This window comes from Podarcis vaucheri (genome assembly GCF_965113315.1).
Source record: "Podarcis vaucheri genome assembly, chromosome: 15".
In the NCBI taxonomy this organism is placed as follows: domain Eukaryota; kingdom Metazoa; phylum Chordata; class Lepidosauria; order Squamata; family Lacertidae; genus Podarcis; species Podarcis vaucheri.
Window position 1 is genome coordinate 28,701,999 of NC_138753.1, and position 20,174 is coordinate 28,722,172.

At 42.4% G+C, this 20,174-nt stretch overlaps 1 protein-coding gene across 8 annotated transcripts in view; it reads right to left on the minus strand.

The window, feature by feature from the left end:
- Positions 1-20,174, minus strand: part of CADM1 (cell adhesion molecule 1) — a 284,290-nt gene that overhangs the window by 263,577 nt on the left and 539 nt on the right. The window lies entirely within an intron of this gene.

The window sequence follows — 20,174 nt, forward strand, 5'->3', positions numbered from 1 at the left end:
GGTTTTGGCATGAACCACAAGAATCCTGACCTTTAGCGCTAAAATGAATCTGTATTATTGCATCCTCCTTGTGTGTCTGGCTCCCTTCCTTTGGGGATTGGGACCTCCATCCAAGGGAAGAACTGTCAGGGCAATATTTTTGCAACACCAGCTTAAAGCAAAAGGTTGTGTACCTAGTAAGAAAGTGGAAGAAAACTTGTTTAACTGCCCCCACTACAAGGCTGTTAGTAGCACACACATTTCTCATTGCATTAACAGGTTTAAACTTAATAAGATTCCATTTACACAAGAAGGAACACGAATGGGAGATTCATTATGCATTTGTGCATTCAGAACTCTCCTGGGGTGATTTAAAAGCTGCATCATTGGTTCAGCAATAAGTCCTCCATTTTATTATGCTCAAACCATATTTCTCTGCAACAGTAAATGAGTTGCCGGCAAGAATTTGTCAGCTCTGTCCCCAGCAATGAAGCCGCTTTCAATTATCAACACTGTCTCATTGCACAAAGTCAAAGGGATTCATCTTTCTGTGGTCCAGCATCACCTCTGTGTGGCAGCTGTACAAAGGACTTTAAGACCATAAGAGCTGTGCTTGTTTAGGATGTGATACACTGCTTTGCTTCTGTCACAAAAGAAACGAATTTATTTTTAAAAATAAAGGTAAAAAAAGAAGAACCCTGCTGGATCAGGCCAAAGGCTGATCAAGTCCTGTATTCTGTTCTCAGTGGCAACCAGATGCCTCCATGTAGCCCACAAGCATATACATCAGGCAAGTCCAGGCTTGCTTGTCAAGTCTAACCTGTTTGGTGCTATACTCAGGTCCATCCTGTTCTACTGCAGTGCAGCAGCCACTTGTGAAATAACTGTAAACTATTTTAACAGTTTTAGCAGTCCTGAACTCCAGTACAGCTTTGAAACAGATTCAAACTAAATCATCAACTAATCTCAGAAAATGAATGTGTTCCAGGGCCTTCCCATCAGATCCTGTATTAACAACTGCAGGAAGGAGGATTTTAGAAGAGACTGCTTCTCCCACCAATCCAATACTATTAAGGAAAAGAAGTCATCTCTTTCAGTTCTCCCTTTTCTACAGTCCACTGCAAGCACAGAAGCCTCACATCCAATTCCAAGCCTCCTCTTGGAGACACAAGAATCCATAATCTGCACAATACACACTAGATGATTTTTTTTATTAAAAAAAAACACTGGTTAAAATTGCACACATACATTCATTGTTAAGATGTCAGATTAAAAACATACTCCAAAATATAATGCCCCAAAGCATCTTTTATATCCAACCATGTCATCCTATCCAATATTTATCTACAACTCTTCCCACCCATTGTCAGCATTATTCTATCACTTGCTCTTGACAATCTGCAAAATATGCCATCTGGCAGCTACAGGGTTTAAAGAATGCTACATTAAATTTGTACATTCTGTTTTAAAAGATTATGTGAAGCAATTCAAGATATTTAAGAACTTTAAATCAACCTAAAGTGATTACTATGGACAGAGCTCATGGGGCCCAGCTTAGGTGTCGCATTAACCTGGCAGTCAAAACTACTTAAAATGAGTGATGTTTCTTCCACATTTCGTTCTCTTCAAGAGCCAAGAAGAAAAAGAGGGGGGAGGTGAATGGTGAACGGAATGGGCCTGAATGAGCCAATTCAGCAGCCAGGGAGCCAATCAAAACTTTAGCTACCACTTAGTTCAGGACAGTAATTTTAAAAAAAATCATTTATGTGGACGGTTTCCAGAGGCATAGCTGTGTTAGGCTGTTGCAGCAAAAACAAAGCTTTTGAAGTTATTATGCCACAAGCTTCATGGACCTGAGGTGCCACAAGACTCTCTTGCTTTATCTGAACAGGTGAGGAAACTACTAGTGCAAGCTTAGGTTGAAATATTTCCAATAGTGGCAGTGGAGAATCATAGAATCATAGAGTTGGAATAGACCACAAGGGCCATCGAGTCCAACCCCCTGCCAAGCAGGAAACACCATCAGAGCACTCCTGACATATGGTTGTCAAGCCTCTGCTTAAAGACCTCCAAAGTAGGAGACTCCACCACACTCCTTGGCAGCAAATTCCACTGTCGAACAGCTCTTACTGTCAGGAAGTTCTTCCTAATGTTTAGGTGGAATCTTCTTTCTTGTAGTTTGGATCCATTGCTCCGTGTCCGCTTCTCTGGAGCAGCAGAAAACAACCTTTCTCCCTCCTCTATGTGACATCCTTTTATATATTTGAACATGGCTATCATATCACATGAGTATGGCTATCATATCACATTTGAACATGGCTATCATATCATCACATGAGAAACCCATGTGGTGACATATGGGGAAAGAGGCGGGGAGGGGCAAGAGAGAGAAGACATTGTTATACTGTATTCCTATATTTATGCAGCAGCCAGTCAACCTAGTCTAGGGTGGGAAAACGGGATCTGCAAGCGAGTTGTGGAATACCTTGGCAAATACAAAATGCAAAAGAGGGAACAGGCACCAGTGACAGAATGCTTCCTTGAAAAGTAAGAGGCCACTGTGAAGCTTCCTGCTTCACTTCCTTAGAGTCCCCAGTGCCTTCAGAGTTCCAGCACGTCTGCTATGCACAGAACCATCTGCAGAGCCCGCCCACCCCACTTTTCAGGCTTCATGTTCTTCTCATCAGCTGGCACGCTCTTATGTTTGTTTGTTTATATTCCTGACGCCGAAGTATGTTGCCTCCAGACCTTAGCATCACCTTTCCTTTCTTATCTGTTTCCTCCCTTAATTCATCACAGGTGACGCCCTTTCCCCTTATTTCTGCTTCAATCAGTATCTTGCTCCAAACACTGTTTACCTTCGCTTGTGTTTTATCTGTTTACTACCTGGCTCTCTGCTCATTTCTCCTCCTCCGTTTCAAGCTCACTCACATTTTCATGCTCCCTTCCTGTACTCCTATCTAGTCCATCCGGTCTATCTTCTTCACTTTTTCTTTCATGCAAGCCACTCTCTTTCACCCTCCTTCTCTCACTGGTTTCACACACGCTCTGCTCCTGCTCCTATTTTTCCCATTTCCTTTCCTGCATATTAGGTTTCGCTTTCTCAGTGGATGGGACCCTGTACCTGAGGTGTCTCAAAGTCCTGCCTTTACCCTCCATCAGGCTGGATGGCATTGCTCTCTCCCTACAATGTCACTACCAGTCTGACTGGTTCACCTTCCCCATTGAACCGCCAACACCTTTGCGCACTGGAGAGGAAACCTCCCTTGCTCCTCCCTAACAACTAAATCAATTTCCAGCTGAAGATCTCAAGCAGCAGAGCTGGGATAGGTAGGGTCTTTGTATGAGACAAAATGCAGTTTGCCTGGCTCACTGCAGGGCACTTTCTAACTAGCATCCCCAATTAAGGCAGATTGGGAAGATCTCTGCCTGAGGCCCTATAAAGATGGGCTTGATATATGCTGCCAATTAGGACAGGCAGCACTGGGTTAGATGGCCCACCAGCAAGACACTGCTTGATGACAGTCCTGTTACCCTTAACCTTCGCACCTTACTGCTGTCTGTTTTATGGCAATATGCCAACCAGGCTCGAAAAGCAAACCTCCCTAAAGTCTCCTGGTTCCTCTCCCATCCCAAATGTTCAAGATCTGTTGCAAGCCACTAATTGCTTATTGCAGCTGAAGGTGGAGAGTTTTTTTGGTGGAAGCTATAGAGTTAAAATCAATGCTGCCTTCTTTCCCAGCAGGTGGTCATATTAGCAGTGAGCTGAATTTTCACTACTAAACTACAATCAAAACTCCCCCACCCATCAATTTAATTCTAGGCTCCCCCACTGACTAATATGTACTAAGGATCCATACACCATTTTCCTGGGCTCTGCACAGCATGCTTTAAAACTAGGGTGGCACAAATAAAAATTAATCTGCCTACAGAATTGAAGTTGCTGCTAAAGTGACCTAGATTTTCTGGCTCCATTAAGAGGGTTTCCTACAACAGGGAGCTCTAAGCTGGTCTCTTGGTGTCCTCCCCACCCCACTTAAGCAAGCAGGCCGACTCCACAAGCAGTTCTAACCTAACTGTTCCCCAAGCAAGCTGGCAGCCTGACAAGCTGACATTCAACCAAACATTAACAGCTCTGATGTTTGTGGATAAGCTTTCTACTTAACTTTGTAACCCCCAAGAATCCTAATTAGAGTGTTCTCAAAAATGTGATAATTATACAGAATGACACTGGTGCAGTATATCAATATTAAACGGCACTACAAATTTATTTTGAAGACTTTCCTTTCTCCCCGCCACACCACACCCCAGGTCTTTTCTCTTTTAATTAAGATCAGGGGGGAAAACGTGGGCATAAACACTGAACATTTCAAAGATGTGCTGACATATCAAAAAAAGGAAGAGTGCCTGCATTTCGCTCAGAAACAGCTTGTACTGTATTACTTTACTTCCACCTCAGAAACTAAAAGAATACACCATTCTGAATGGGGGGTCGGGGGTGGGAGAGCTATGAACTTGAAAAAAAAAACAGAGTTTGAAGATAGAAAGCCCACTTGCCATAACCAAAATTATGTGATGAAGGTAAAAGATGCGTGCATTTGCTTATTTTGCAAATGATTTTGGATGCACTAGAATTTTTATGGATTTATTTTCTTCCTTTAGTTGAGAATTATGTTTCATAGTATGGGGAAGAACAGCTGGGATTCAAACTAGGAGAACAGAAAGCCAACTAGAGAGATTAAAACATACCAAGTAATAACAGTAATAAAACTTCCAGAAACCCCAACCATATCCCTGGGGCCCGAGATTCCAGTCTTCTGCAGGTTATGCCTACACTCACTCACAATGCTAAGGACTCACAACAGTGCTTGCCTTCCACCAGGAGTAACTCAGAGTAGGGAATGTTGCTGTTGCCTAAAGAGATCCACACTACCACCTTTCCGGCTCCATTTTTTTCTGCACTGGACATGAGGAAACCAAAAGTTCATAGATAGACTAGCCCTCATCAGAACCTGTCCCCAAATACCCATGGCAGTTTCTGTATTCCATAGGGCAATTATGGCTATATAGTTTTTCTGTTGAAGATTTGCAGTCCGTCTCTGCCCACACCCACAGTAGCAATGACATACAGTGGACGCTCGGGTTGCTAACGTGATCTGTGCGGGAGGCACGTTCGCAACCCGCACGTCTGTGCATGCGCGGGTCGCGATTCGGCACTTCTGCACATGCGCAAAGTGCGATTTAGCGCTTCTCCGCATGCGCAAGTGCCGAAACCCGGAAGTAACTGTTCCGGTACTTCCAGGTTCGACGTGGTGTGTAACCCGAAGCATCTGTAACTCAAGGTATGACTGTACTTAACAGATATGACCTCCAACACGCTCCAATCAAGGTGTTTCCTAGTTTATGACAAGCTGGTTTTTCCTGAAAATATAGAACAAGCTAACCAAACAGCAAACCTTCAGAGTGATACAATTTTAGATTCAGATGACCCTCGCTACATTTGCACCACACTCAATGGAGTGCAGGCATCTTGAGCAAGGGGTCATCAAGGTCAACAGCATTATGGAACTATCCTGCACAGCTTCTGTATTAAATGGGAAGAACTGAACATGGGAGCAGAGTTCTAAACAGGGGATTTTTACACACTGCCTGGAGAATTCAGGGACTAAACCTGGTGGCTTTCTTCAAGAAAAGGATGTGATCTTCCACCGAGCAATGATTCATCCCTCAATATGAACAGCAGAGCTGCCTACAGATCTTAGTGACAGAGAAAAGTATGGGTTCTCTTAAATAGGAGGCAGAATTGGCCAACTAGTCCCTTTCAACACAGTTCAATGGGAAAAGCCATTTATCTCACTCATTAACACAGTGCTTTCCAACCAACTAGATTCATCAAGCTTGTTGTCAATTTTTCAGCAGTGCACTTTGCAAATAAATGCTTGCTGGAAGCAATGCCGCCAGACAAGTGTTTAATGCAGCTCACATGACATGACAGTGGCCCCAGCCTGTCTGCAATGTCTACCAAGAAACAGCACCTGACATCACTTTGCACTTCAGGAAAACTACAAAAATATTTGTGGTTCCTCTGAAAATCTGGACCAGGTGAGCTCACTTAATCTGTTCATAATGCTTACGCAAATACAGACACGGAGCCAAAGACATTATAGCTGTACAACTGCAAGGGAAACATTGACAAGACACTTGGATGATAGGGAGCAATGCTAAGAATAAAACTAGGCTGACAGTCTGCATGCCTCCAGCAGACATTAGGAGAAGGTCAAATGAATAGAAGACATTTAAGAAAGAAGAAACTACAATTCCTTGCAAAACACAGACACAAATGAAGAGTTGTTTATTAGCAATTTCTGCCTCAGTCCCACCTAATGGGTAGTTCCAATTATGTCTCCTAATTAATGTATAAGATTTAGATCCAAGAAATTCAAATTGAAAATACTTGGGGCTCTGCCATATTAGGCAGCTTTGGGAAATCAAGACCTCTCAGATTTCATCTATAAACTAAAATTAAATAACCTACATCCAGTAGGGTAGCTAGGGGCAGGGGTAGGGGTAGGGGCAGGGGTGGGCTGCAGCGGGCAGGGGGGTGTAGGGCACCACAGGGGACTGTAGGATGGCATGGGGCCGCTGAGTGTGGGCAGTTGGCAGCTACGGAATTTGGGGCATAGCAGCTTGACACAAAAACAGAATTCCTTTGCCAGCAATGGCTTCTCCATTCATTCCAGTGGAGCAAGACCCACATCCTCAATTCCTTTGCACCATCAGATCTGATTTCTCCACTGGAATAGTAAGGACAGTCCCCATGAGCATGCACTGATCCCTAAATTACCCTTACATGTCCTTAGAATCAGTAAGATATTTAAGATGAAGTCCAGCAATTGCTGTGAAATAGTTAAAGCATTACATTATGACATTGTGGTGAAAGAGGTGGGGAGGGAAGAGGAGAGGAGAGAGTTAATTTAGGAATACATGATGCTCAAGGCCAAAACAGATCCATTTCACCACGCCTCACAATATAGATGCAAGAAGCTGAGAAATGCTGCAGCCAAAGCCATGACCTAAGAACTCATCCACAGGCTTACAAATATTGCTCTGTGTATTTGCACCTCACTTTGTTGGGAGTGGAGAAGTTGATGTTGTAATATCCATTGGCTACAAACAATAAGAAATATGACCAACTTGTTACTAAACAGAAGCATCCAAGCCGATAACATCACCTATACAGAATGTGACACAACGCGGCTTATGCAGTAAAGAAAGGAGAACCTTGTCAGTGGTTGGAGGGGGTTGGAGGCTGACTGATATATTACAGCAACTAAAGGCGTCCAGCACATTCATCTCTGCAAAAATCACAATATGTTCCTTGAATAAGTTATAAAAATATATAATTCTAAGAGTTTTAGCTAGTAATTTATTCACCTTAGAGACATATACAAAATTCACAGGAGGCTGCTTGAGGACAATTTGCTTTCCACACAAATTTTTAGCAAAAAAAGCCCTGCAACATTTAACAGCGACTAACTTCAGAGATTAATAGCGCAAATATTTTAAAGCGCTCTCACACAGCAAGAGGGGCTGCATTGCAAGCTCATTTACAAGACAGAAATGCAACAACAAGCACTTTCTCATGCTTAATCCGATAACTCTGATGTATCTTTTGAGGCTGTCGACTCTAGCTCATATTTCTATTTTTGAACAGGGAGAAGCAGCCACTTCCAAGTTTTATTGGCTGTGAATTTCTTCCAGGCTTCTCCATATATGGGATAATGTTAGAGGCCACCAACTGAAGGAGGTCACAGCTTTATTATTACTGTTATTATTATTTAATCCCACGTAAGCATCTCATCTCCCTTGATAAGTACTGTATACTGAAGTAAGCTGTTCCCAGTGCAGTCAGCCATTACAGCTTGTGGGGTTTTGGTCATTGGTGGCTTAAAGCACACTCGGTTTAAGTGCCCTGCTTCTTCCACATTCTTGAGTGAAATTCCTTCAACCTCTGCCTGCCTACAAGCCTTGAGCATTAAAGTTCTGATGCAACGCATCACCAGCACTGTATTTAAGCACTACTCTGGTTGCCATAGGTGAATGGAAACTGCATGCAGGAGAGGGAGAGGACTGTTAGAGGAGATATGGACTGCCCCTGCTCTGAACACAGGATAGAAGCCAAGTAGGCTATATAGGGGCTCCCTCCTTCACATCCAGCATAGTGTAGCAAGAGCTCTCTGTCCCTCCACTTCCAGGCCCCAGTAGGCTAGGGATGTTTTTTCAGCAGGCTAGTAACTTTTGGGGTTTATTTACAAAGCTGCCAATCACCCTCCCAAAGAAATACATGGTTGTATATCCAAGCAAAGTCAGACAACTGAGAGAGAAACATGCAGAACAAAGCCATGAACCAGAGGGAATTGTAGACAGACAGAAAGCCCAGGGAGCCCTGTGTATGATTTTTCAATAAAAGGCAAAAGACGGCAAGCAAAGGCAGCAGACTCCAACACCCATGATGGCAAAGAATATAATTAACACAAGGCTCCGTTCCACAAATTTTTCCAACACTGTTAAATATAGCTTTACAGAGGCCCCTAGCCAAGACGGTATTAAACATCACTTGGAAGCAACACCCTGCAAAATGCCCCACCTCTCGCAAGGGCAGGAATCGAAGACCAGGGGAACCAAGTAATGCAGAAATACAGAAAGTGGGGTTTTTTTGTGGACAGAAGCTTTAGACACACAAAAATTTGCAGATCTCTCATGGCACATCATTTGGAAAGTATGGCAGTCAAGCCAGTTTGGGAGGATTAGTGAAAAGACAAGGAGGCATTGTCAGGGGACGGGGGGGGGGGGTGACACATCTGGCATGCAGGTAGAGACCCATTCCCTTCCCCAAGGAAAGCTAAGTGTGTGAGTCACTGCAGCAGATTTCAACACAAAAACAAGCTGAATCAGATGTGAAATACCCTACAATTGAGACGCCACTTAATTACCACAATGTGACCTGGAGTAGGTGGAGCAATCTCCCTTTTATTCTTACTAATGACATATGAAAAGTAAGCTCAGACTGCTAGCAGAGGAGCCAGTGACTTGTGCCAGATGCCGTTTGCTTAGCAGAAAACTCATGCTCTGTTTTAAAGGCACTGTCACAAGTCACAGCAGTTTTTCAAGACGCATGCAATTGCAACATACAGACAACATGACAAACTATCTGAGAGGAATCAAAAGCCCAAGAGTGCCACTCCTTAAAGTGTAGTATAAACACAGCTCTCATAAATAAGGAGGGTTGTTGTTGTTGTTGTTTGCGGGGGGGCACTAATGCTTCAAATTAATTACAGAGCTTGTCTGTATGACTAATGTTTCCAATGCCTCCTCCAGGTGAGGCCAGATAACAAACCTGGAAGAAAGCCACACTTACAGTTCACATGTACTGTTGTAAATCTGTCAGAGTCTAACCAAGCAAGAAGGACCAGGGCTGCAGCCAAACTCTTTATTAATATGGGGGCACAAAAGGATAGAGCACTTCAGTTACCAAAACAGCCTTCCATGTCACCATACATACAAACTAACAACAAAACACCAACAGAGTACATTAAAGTGGCAGTATTGTGGTACGATGAAGGTGTCTGGCTTGGGGAAAATAATTCAGTGTTAGAGAGAGTAGGCACGTGACAGAGAGATGGATAGGTTTGGTGATCAGGAATTGCCTTCTGCTCACTTCAGACTGGGATCTACTGCTAAATCACTGAATGATTTGTGGTAGATTGAGCAAGGGTTTCTGACTTGAAACAAAAGTACTGCCCCCCACCCTTCTAAATTAAGCTGTTAGAATCTATGATCTGTATGTATTCAGATATATATTTTGTGCTTGTATATAGGAAAACATGAGGACTTTGTGAATTCCAAAGTTACCGAGTCCACATTTCTCAGACTAATATGTTTCAAATTCAAGGCCTTTGGAGGAGGGGTTTTTTGCAGCACTATTAATGACTAAGGCAATCTTCACCAACCTGGTGCAATTCTCTGGACTACAATTCCCATGAGCCTCAGCCAGCAGAGCTGCACAGACTGGGACTAAAAGAAGATGTAGTCCAGAAAATAGGATTGCCATATTTTTAAGAGCAGAAAAGAAGACACATTTGTCAACTTCTACTTTTAAGTATGGACTGCTATGACTCTTATTTTACATATCCGTTAAAAAGAGGACACATCCTGGAAAAAGAGGACATATGGCAACCCTAAAGAGCACCAGGTTGGCAAAGGCTGGACTATGGTATACTGAACTACTGTATGTCAGTGTAATTTGAGTAACATTTTTATTTACTGGAATCAGCAGAATATTGACATTGAAGCATGTATCAGAACCACCAATACACCAGCTTGCATCCTGCTGAATCAATAGGAGAGGGCCTGCAGAAAACAAAGCTTCTGTGCTAACAAGCTATTTTTTGTTGTTGTTCCATACACTTCACTGGCCAATATATATTTAAAACTCAACATTTTTCCTTATAGATATTTGAAGAAGCTTCACTCAATTCTGCAAAGCTTCCTAATATGTTGGGATATTACTGCAGCTTTTGTTTGACTTAAGTGCCCATCATAAGTTTCTGAACAGACGGTAACAATCACAAAATTCACTAACATCCCAAAACAATGCACATACTAAAGTGCTAAAGTACAGTATCAAAAGATTTACTTCTTATCTGTTTATCTCCAATTATCTCAACTGGTGCATTAATTCTTGCTGTCTTTCCCCTTTTTTGAGAAATCTCCATATTTCTAACATGAAGCTGCCTTTAACCTCCTAGCTGATTTTTTTGCCTGATGATTCCTACTATGCAATTATATGCATATTTACTTAGAGGTAAGCCCCACTGAGTTCAATGGGACCTACTCCCAATAAGTGTGTAGCCTTAAACTCAAAAGCTTGCACTGCCTATCCAAAAGCCAGGAAACGGGGATTAAAACTGAACGGCTCCAACAAAAAATCATGTTAACCTACTTAATTTTTTATGTCTACTGCAAGTATCAGACTCTGAAACCAATGTAGGATAAAGCCTGTGTCCACTAAGAGATATTCAAAAGGTGTTTCCTCCTGCTCCTACATGAGATTATTCAGTGGCTGCCAATATTAGAATGAGTGCCAAATGGTGGTTGTTTTTTCAGAGCTCCTTCTCATCTTTGGGATGTTAGATGTTCACAAGAAAGGAACAAAGCAGGAACAATTCAGTGTCAAGAAAGCTAATCACTACCTGAACCTTTCAAGTGATAACACAAATGTAGTTGAGCTATTTAAAGCAAAATTAAGTGCTTTTGGTAGCTTTGAAGTCTCCATTTTTCAAATAAAGAATTTCAGTAAGTATGTTCTTCCTCTATCCTCTGTGGAATCTTTGACCACAAAGAAATGTGACTGGCCAGTTCAACTAATTTTCCTGCTGCTTCCTACTATACCATACACCCCTTGAAATCATAGCCCCTCAAGCTCCCCTGCTCATCCAACATGTCCTGCAAAAATAGCCTACTAATTATTCCACCATGTTCTGTGAACAGGTAGTTAAGCGGAAACCAGCTTTGCACCTTTTATACAAAAGATTTGCAAGTTGGTCTTCACAAATGATTGACAGAGGAGATAAACTCTCAACTTGACCAATCACCCAACTGCATCACTTTGGGGAAAGTGGAAATTGCACTTTGTTAAGAGGCATAGGTAAGGCATTTGCACCCAGCAGAACATGAGTTACTTATTGTACTGTAGGAGGAAAAAATACAAATGAGAAAGTGCAATAGACAGCTGGGAAGCATCGTCAAGGCGATATTCCAGAAGCCTGATTAAACTCCTAAACAAGAGTGAATTGCTGTGTACAGGATAGAAGGCAGAAGAAATACTCTGGGACAAACAAAAGGAACAGCCCTTACAGTGACCAACAAACAACCTGTTTAACAGAGAACTAAAAGTTTAAGGGGGGAGCAAAGGGAAGTTCACCCTTGACAACCACCATCCACATGCTTACTTATTGCTACCATCAAAAGCATGTACAAAATCCTGGAAGTACCAGGAAACTTGTAAATAAAATATTTAGACCCCATCAAACATTATCGCATAGAAAGACAAGCTGGATTTTGCATACAGTATAAAGCAGAATATAAGGTTTAAAACAGAGTAAAAAAATCATCCATTGAGCTAAATTGCCAATTTTAAGATATACGGTAATCTGCTTTTTATAAAGCACCCAAGCTTCTGCATTGACTCATGCCAAAGCTTTAAGAAGCTACAGCAGTTTCTACAGTTGTCTCTGCTGTGTCCCAACTACACACACAATAGACCAGGAACTTGGTCTCTTAAGATATGTTGCACCAGAATTCAAGTAAACAGAGATGGACATATATCAACACTCCATCACAGACCATGGAGGTTGTAAATGCTTTGCACAGTCCACTTATGCCTACATATTTCAGATGAAGCATTTGGAAATTTCCAATCCCAGTCCTCCGCCACGACCACCCATAGCTCTGCTAAACATGACATGGGCCTATAACCGACTGCATAATCACTACCAACTATCAGGAGAAATTAAAACTAATTGTTCCTTCAAGCTCTGCAAAGAAGGAAAGGGAGACTTGTGGCCCTCCAGGTGTTGCTAGGCCTACAACTCCCTGGTCATGCTGGCTAATCTAAAGGGAGCTGTAATCCAACATCCAGAGAACAGTTTCCCTATTCCTGCGCTAAAGAAACTAGGAACTATGACTCCAACCAATTGTGAAACACAAGGCTAAAGTTACCGGAACCACACCTAAATACAACATGAAACTTCTTATACTGTAGGGTACTAGACAAAGGCAAGTTTCACTGGCTATTTTGTACCAAAGTACTGTCGTCAGGATTCACCAAAAAGATTTAGTCAAAGATTCAACAGTTAATGTACTCAATCTATGTACCTCTAACAGCCATCATAAATGTGGTGCAATGGTTTGCGTGTCAGTAGAAGACTTGGTAGATGACAGTACAAACCCATGAAATTCACTGAGTGATCTTTGGCTACTCACTATCCTTCAGCCTAACCTACTTCACAGGATTGTTGTGAGAATAAAATTGAGGGAGGAGTACCATGTATGCTGCCTTGAGCACCTTACAGGAAAGGTGTGATATAAAAATAGTATAAATAAATAAATGAAAATGTATATACAGTACCCGAAACCAGCCCAACTGAAATAGATACACTGATTTACAAAGCTTTCAGAATACACTCATATTCCAAGCATCAAGGAGTGGAAGAAAAATGGTCTGTGCTGTAAGACACTCCACTGTATTCCAGACGTGAATACCAGAGTGCTCCAACCTATTTTGCTCAAAATGCAAGATGTAGCCAAAGAAATGTAAAGGCACTTTAGAGAGGTAAAATTATTGTGTTTCTACAGACGAGTCAGCCCAAACCCCATCAACAAAGTGCACACAGTATATGCATAACACTGAGGAAATTACTAGGTAAGTCATTTCTGATGCACACAAACAGGATGGTAATAGCATTTAAATAGGCAGTCTTTGATGTGGAATGAAACAGCACGCCTGATCCAAGGCAAAATACATTTTATTAACTCTGACCAGACACACACATTGGGTTAGAGGCTGACCCAGTCTCTCACACAGCACTGTCATTTAGTAACAGGGCAGAGACCATGTCTACAGACTGCTGCCCCAGCAGAACATATCATCGAACCAGCCCTGCCCAGAGGGAACAAGGGCAAGACTCCATTCGCTACTGAAGCAACAAAAAAGATGTTTGAAACAAAAGCACTTTAATGTTTACACAACCAAGCAGCAAAGAGCAAAGCCAACAACGAAAGCCTCAATGCAATGAACCAAGGCCAACCTAACACTAAATGTAAAGCACTTTCCGAGTGCCATGCTATCACAATTGGTACACTATTAAATGACCAATTTGGAGTATCTGGACATCAGCGGTCCCTAGGGATGGCTGTTAATTATATGAAAATACATTTCTGCACCACACAGTACACAAACTGCACCCACTGATGGTAAAGAAACTGGACAAGAGACAACTAAACTCGTATGTTATCTCCCCTACCACGCTTCCATAACGAAAACAGGATGGGGGAACTTTCTTCTAATGCTGACACAATTAACATGTTACTTTTGTGGTCCTGCCTTGTTCAGAGAAAGGTGGAACGTGAGTCAGAAATTAAAGCCATAAAATTAATAACTTTGTCATCAAGTCTAGCCAAAGGTAACAAGCTTGGCCAGGAAAGTGAGCTGTCCATAGCTTTTGGCAAACACCCAAAGATTTTGGGAAATATAAAACTTACCTGAACACAATAACATAGTGAGGTGCTAATATGGTGCTTTTAGGTCTCAATGGACCTTAACAGCAAAGGCAGATACAAAAAATGTTAATTATGCACCTCTCAATTATAAAAAAGTAGCTACCACAAGAAGATGAAAAACAAAGAGTTTAATTATGTCATCTGCAAAAGTTTAGTTACTGATTGCATACCATCCATCCAAAATGCATGGCCCTAAAAGCATCCTCTCCCAGGGCTACAATCACTGCTACTAACACACTGTAAAGGACATTTTTTGTATCATCATAACTACTACCAAAATCCAATTGTGTATGCAAGATCTTTCTGCCCCACAACCTAAAAAGTTTTATTCTTCCTAAAGTGCTACGTTGGATTACCATGCACTGTTAAACGGCAGCTGTGTTCCACCCCAGTAGTGACTGCTTTTCGATACCACTTGGAATATTTCCTTTTTCAGCCTCATAGAAGCATTGTGAAGTTTAATTAACTGTAAAGCACAGCGATCTTCAGATGAAAGGTGCTATAGAAATGCATAGATTAAAGTTACCAGCTTATTTTAAACCAAGTCTTAACATTACCTATCCCCATTACAATTACCCATGCTTGAATCGTTTTTTGTGCTGCAATTACTACATGCTCCAGAGCACACTCCTGATTATCGTACTATTTCAGGAGCTTATCGGAAAGGCTCTCTCCTTTACACAACTTCTGTAGAATTAACTTATGCAGCAGTGACTTCAGGACCAGGTTAACCAAATGGGAAGAAGGCCAATGAAAACCACCTGACCATGGGAACCCAGGAGATTTGTATGTTCCACCAGGATTCAGCATGGAAAAATTTCTTCTATGCTAGGAGCCATCAAGAACACAAAAAACTATCGACCTCTGAAAAGAGCTTGTAAAAGTCTCCTTTGAAAACAGCCACTTGCTTTGAAGCCTTCACAAATGATAGGTCAAGACCCACTGCTGAACTGCAGTATCCTTGCAGTAGCCAGAGAAAACAGGGCTTAAACATGTAAGGCTGCTTCCTGGTCAGGAAGATGAGTACAAGAGCTGAATCTCAAAGACAATTCCATTCACAGGTCTTGTTAACGGAATGTTTAATCAGCATTAGAACTAAGAGACTGTAGGCAAAAAGGCAAGTGCTTGACAAAGACAAAGACAAGCAACAAATGCTTTGCCAGAGATCATTTCTAGAACAGAGTCACTTTCAACTCTGATTGCAATTTTTTTTCTAGACAAATGGCTTCTAGGCTGAGACTGGTGAATTTTCAGTTCTGCAACAGTTGATTCTTTGTGGTACTCTCCAGATAATAAACACCCAATGCAAGAGCAAGTCACGTTTATTCTATGGCACTGTTCAGATACTTCGTTTTTATCTTGCTGAGGGTTCCATTAGAGAAAACACTTTGATTAATGTAAACTTGCTAACTTTTTTAAAATCAACAACAGAAAGAACTCTGTTTTGTATCCCCTTCAAGCATAATTCACTTCATCCAAATTGTTACCTGTATTAGAACCTGCCACCATTTAAGAGAGTTGCCATATTATTATATTCACTGTGAATTTTGCCTGTGTTCTTATTTTACTGACAGAATGAAGCATTAAGGAATTGTGCATTCATGCCCACATGACAAAAAGCAACTTTATTTGAAGGTGGCTATTGCTTAGTGGTCCAGTTCTCCAGAACAAATGACTTGAATTGGTTTTGCTATGCTATCTAAAACCAAGAGGTGTGAGAGTGGGAACACGAACAGCGCAATCCCATAAAACCAGGGGCCGTTTTATAGTTTCACTCTTGAACACGAGAATCACCAGCTGGTGGAAGGAGGGACAGAAAATCCTTTAAAAATTAAGACAGCAAGATAATTACGTAAACTGCCTCCGAGTCTGAGCATATTGAATGTCTGGCACCGAAAGCTGACAGGCATCATGCTAAAGTGACATCTCTGTTTCACCATCTTATGATCAAAAGATCAGCCACCACCAAGGACATGTCTCTCTACGCTCCACTCTTCAGTCAGCTACCCAAAACAATTCCAGCACCAGAACTGCCTTCTAGAACACTGCCGGTTTTTGAAAAAGCAAGTGTCACCTTTGTTGCAGTCAGCATTCAGGACGATCTCATCACTCTGGAAGGCACTATGTTCCAATGGAAGGTTTGCAGAGCCAGCATAATGAACAGAAAGTGACAACAGTTTTTCTTCTCTTCCTCCCTCCCCGACCCCTTTCCAAGGGGGCTATTCTGCAGAACTTGATAAAGCATGTACAACATACATATGAATACAGCTCTTTGTTCCAGAGAGCTGCCTGCGCTTTTATTCCCCACCGTTCTCGTATTAGTTAAATTCAATGGATCGCTCAATGGCTCTGTTGTTAGTCCAAAATGTCCTGGGCAAATAATGCTAGATGCTCTTGTCACACAAGTCAGTAAATGAGGCCTTGTACATCTCCAGTGACACACTGTAAATATAAAGTGGCGTTAATGAGGGATATTTTATCAATGCAATCGGACACAAGAGAAGTGTCCCCACCCCTCCCCCCCTGCTCTGCAGCCACCCAGTTCAAGAATGGGGATGTGAGGGAGAAAGGATGCAACAATGAGAAGGCAGTTACTTTGCAGAGCACCCAGAAAACTGAGACAAGTCACTGCTAAGTACTTCTGCCTCAGGGCTATTTCTTCACTCAGATTCACTCACCTACTACTGTATTCAAAGAAAATCCATGTTAACCAACTTTCACTGAATGCTAAAGAAAATGATCAACTGTGCAAAAAGTATTTGGTATTAACAAAGAACCAACAGCTAACATCAAAGGGGCTTCCATTAACCATTAGTAGCAAAACAATATAGGAAGTTTTGCCCCCAGACCAACAGGTTCTCAATGAGGAAGTTCTGACCGAAGCCTTGTCTGCAATTTGCAGAAAAAGATGCATCAATTCAGACAATGTATGCATGGCTTGTGATTCAATAAAACAGCCTTTTGCTACTTTGGTGTGCATTTAAAACTGGGTGCATGCCAAAATGAAGAAAAAGATGCCACAAGCACACCAACCAGTGCTGTTTAGTTCAAAATCTTGCTTTAAAAAACGAGTGTTAGGCTGTAAGATATGTAAGAGAAAGAAGCTGCTTCCATGGTAACAGGCAACAGAATTTTCATGTAGCTCTGACATGGACCATAGAGCACACAGCCCCTCCTTTGCGAAGTAAACATGTCCTCTTTTAAGGAGGTAAACTCTTGTGTTCATTTAAAAAACTTAAGACCTACTGCTACTTAGAATGACTCCTCAACAAGGCTATTTTGCTACCAGTTAAGTGGCCTTGTGCATTCCTGTTTTCTGGCTGCAAAACAGATAATTCACATTACCACCTTCTGGTTTTCCTTCCCCACCCACACTATTTGCCCACTCTCACCTTGGTTATACATCACAAACAGACCCTCACATATCTGCTATTTTCAAGGCAGGGGTTCTGTAAAAATAAAGGTGCTCTTTCAGGAACGTATTTTATTACGATCACCAGAACTTGCATATATCCAAGACAGAAACCAACAGATTAGGAGCTTCCAAACCAGTCTACCACCTTCACTCATAAATTTAGAATTTTGCAGTTCAAAGCAGAAGAAAAATGAGGTTGAAGGGAATTCCCATTTATTAATTCAGTCCACCCTCAGTGTATAGAACAAATTGGATCATGTAATATATTTTACTCTTAAAACAAAAGCTCTTCATTGACTATATATCACAAGAGCTTAGCCCACCCCATTACAATTTATTCAACTGCACATTATATTTATATTAAAATGCATTGAGAGAGGAATGAAAAACAAGAAAAGCCAATAATCAGTTGAGAGATGAAAGCATTTTTGAGAGCACATCCCAGCTGAAGGTTCAAGCTCTGACAAGGACTCATTTGCTGCAAAGCTGGGAGGGGGGAGGTTGTTCCTCTCCTACCCCACCCCACTTCCCCCCTCACTTGTTGCTGTTCTTGTCACTCCACTAGTTCCCGGAGGCAAGCTGCAACGTCAAGCTGCTCTCTCTATGCCCCACAATTCTTTCCACAGGAGGAAAGGGAAAGGAGTAGGTAAAGAGAAATCAGCAAACAGCATTATCTGAACCAAAGCAAAGAGCGATCTGACAGCGAAGTGATTCCTCTCTCCTCTTTGTTATTGAAAGCAAATACTGCCCTCTTCTTTTCCAACCGTGCCAAGACTGACTCTGCTATGGAACAGAAAATGTTTGCAATAGGGACATAGGAAACAGGGAGATCTTGTGTAGGGTTCTTTTTTTCTTTTCTTTTTAATTTCAGCATTTGCCAAAGCACAACACATGGGAGCCACTGCAGAGACAGTGCACGCACACTACCCTTTCCTCCACCATCACCACCCTCAAGCCAAGCCCCTCAAATCCTTTCCTTTCTGCAAGATACGGACTGGCAGGAGGTTTGGAGAAGCCTGCGGGAGAACCTCAGGAGGCGGGCAGTTGCTGAATCCAAACACAGCCATGGATCAACTACTGAAGATTCAACACGCACGAATCACTACACAAAGCAAATCGAAGCACGGGTGCACTTACACACACACATGCACACAGGCAGGGGGGTGCACATTCAAGACGAGTCCCCTCCTTTGCTGCAGCCCCCTTTTTGCCGTAGCTCCCTCATATCTCAGTGGGGAACGGCGGTTAGAGAAAAGGTTTTCACATTCAAACCAGGGAAAAAGAGACAGAGAGGGAGACAGGCAGCGACAACAGGCATGAAAGCAAAATGAAAGGGCACTACAACTTCAGGTTGAAAGGCAAAGGGAGAACTGTAGTTGGCTCCCTCTAAGGGGCCATGGGGAGTTGGTGTGGGGCTCATGGACACTTTAGTGACAAAGGCAAAAGCAAAAAAGAGGAATTCTCCACTGAGTTGATAGAAAGGGAGACGATCTATGTGAGGGAACCTTGACGGAATACGCAAAAGGAAGAGAGAAGTGATAGCAGGAGCTGTATCTGAACGAAGGAGCAAAAAAGTAGAAACTGGCACAAGAACAGGAATCAGGGGTGGGGGAGCAGAGAGAGAAAAAGAAGGGATGGAAAGAAAGCACAAATCACATCGGGCAGGGAGGTAAATGGACAGATTCGTGGGGGGGGAGGCTTGGAAAAGGCTTTTGGCTAGACTCCAAGGGATGTCAATGAATGGGGGGGGTGAGAAAGAAGAGACAGGAACGTTTCAGCTGATATTGCAGCTACAGAACAGAAGCAAAAAAAGGGGGTGAATGAAAGAACAATGCTCAAGAATGTGAAGGGTAGATTTATGTTGTAGCAGAACAGAAAGAAGAGGCAGAGAGAAGAACTGATTCAAGCTCCAGTTCCGACATGCGAGGAGAGGGGGGAGGGGGACAAGCAAAGTCAACACTCGTGTGTGTGTGTGTGTGTGTGTGTGTGTGTAGCAAAGGGGGACAGAGAGAAAAAGGATGCAATGAGGATGGGGGTGGGGAGAGAAGAAAAGGAGGACCAGTTTGACGAGGGAAACACCGTGGGGGGGTGGAGTGAGGAGAAACCCGAAAATCCTAAAAGGAATTGGGGGGGGGGAGGGTGGTGGTGGAGAGAATTGCAGTGCACGGAGAAGGGAAGAAAAGAACAATAGTCCATGGCCGAAGAAGACACGGAAAGAGAAGAGAGAGAAGCATGGGGAAAGTAGAGGAGGGGAGAGAGAGAGAGAGAAATAAAAGAGAAAAGCCACAATCAGGTTTGGATTGCAGCAGGAGAGCAATGAAGGAGCCGAATGAAACGGAGAGAGGTGTGTGTGTGTGTGGAGGAGACAGCCTTCAATGACTGGGAGTTGTGTGTCTGCGTGTGAGTGAAAAGAGGCTCGAAAAGCGAGTCAGCCTTTCCA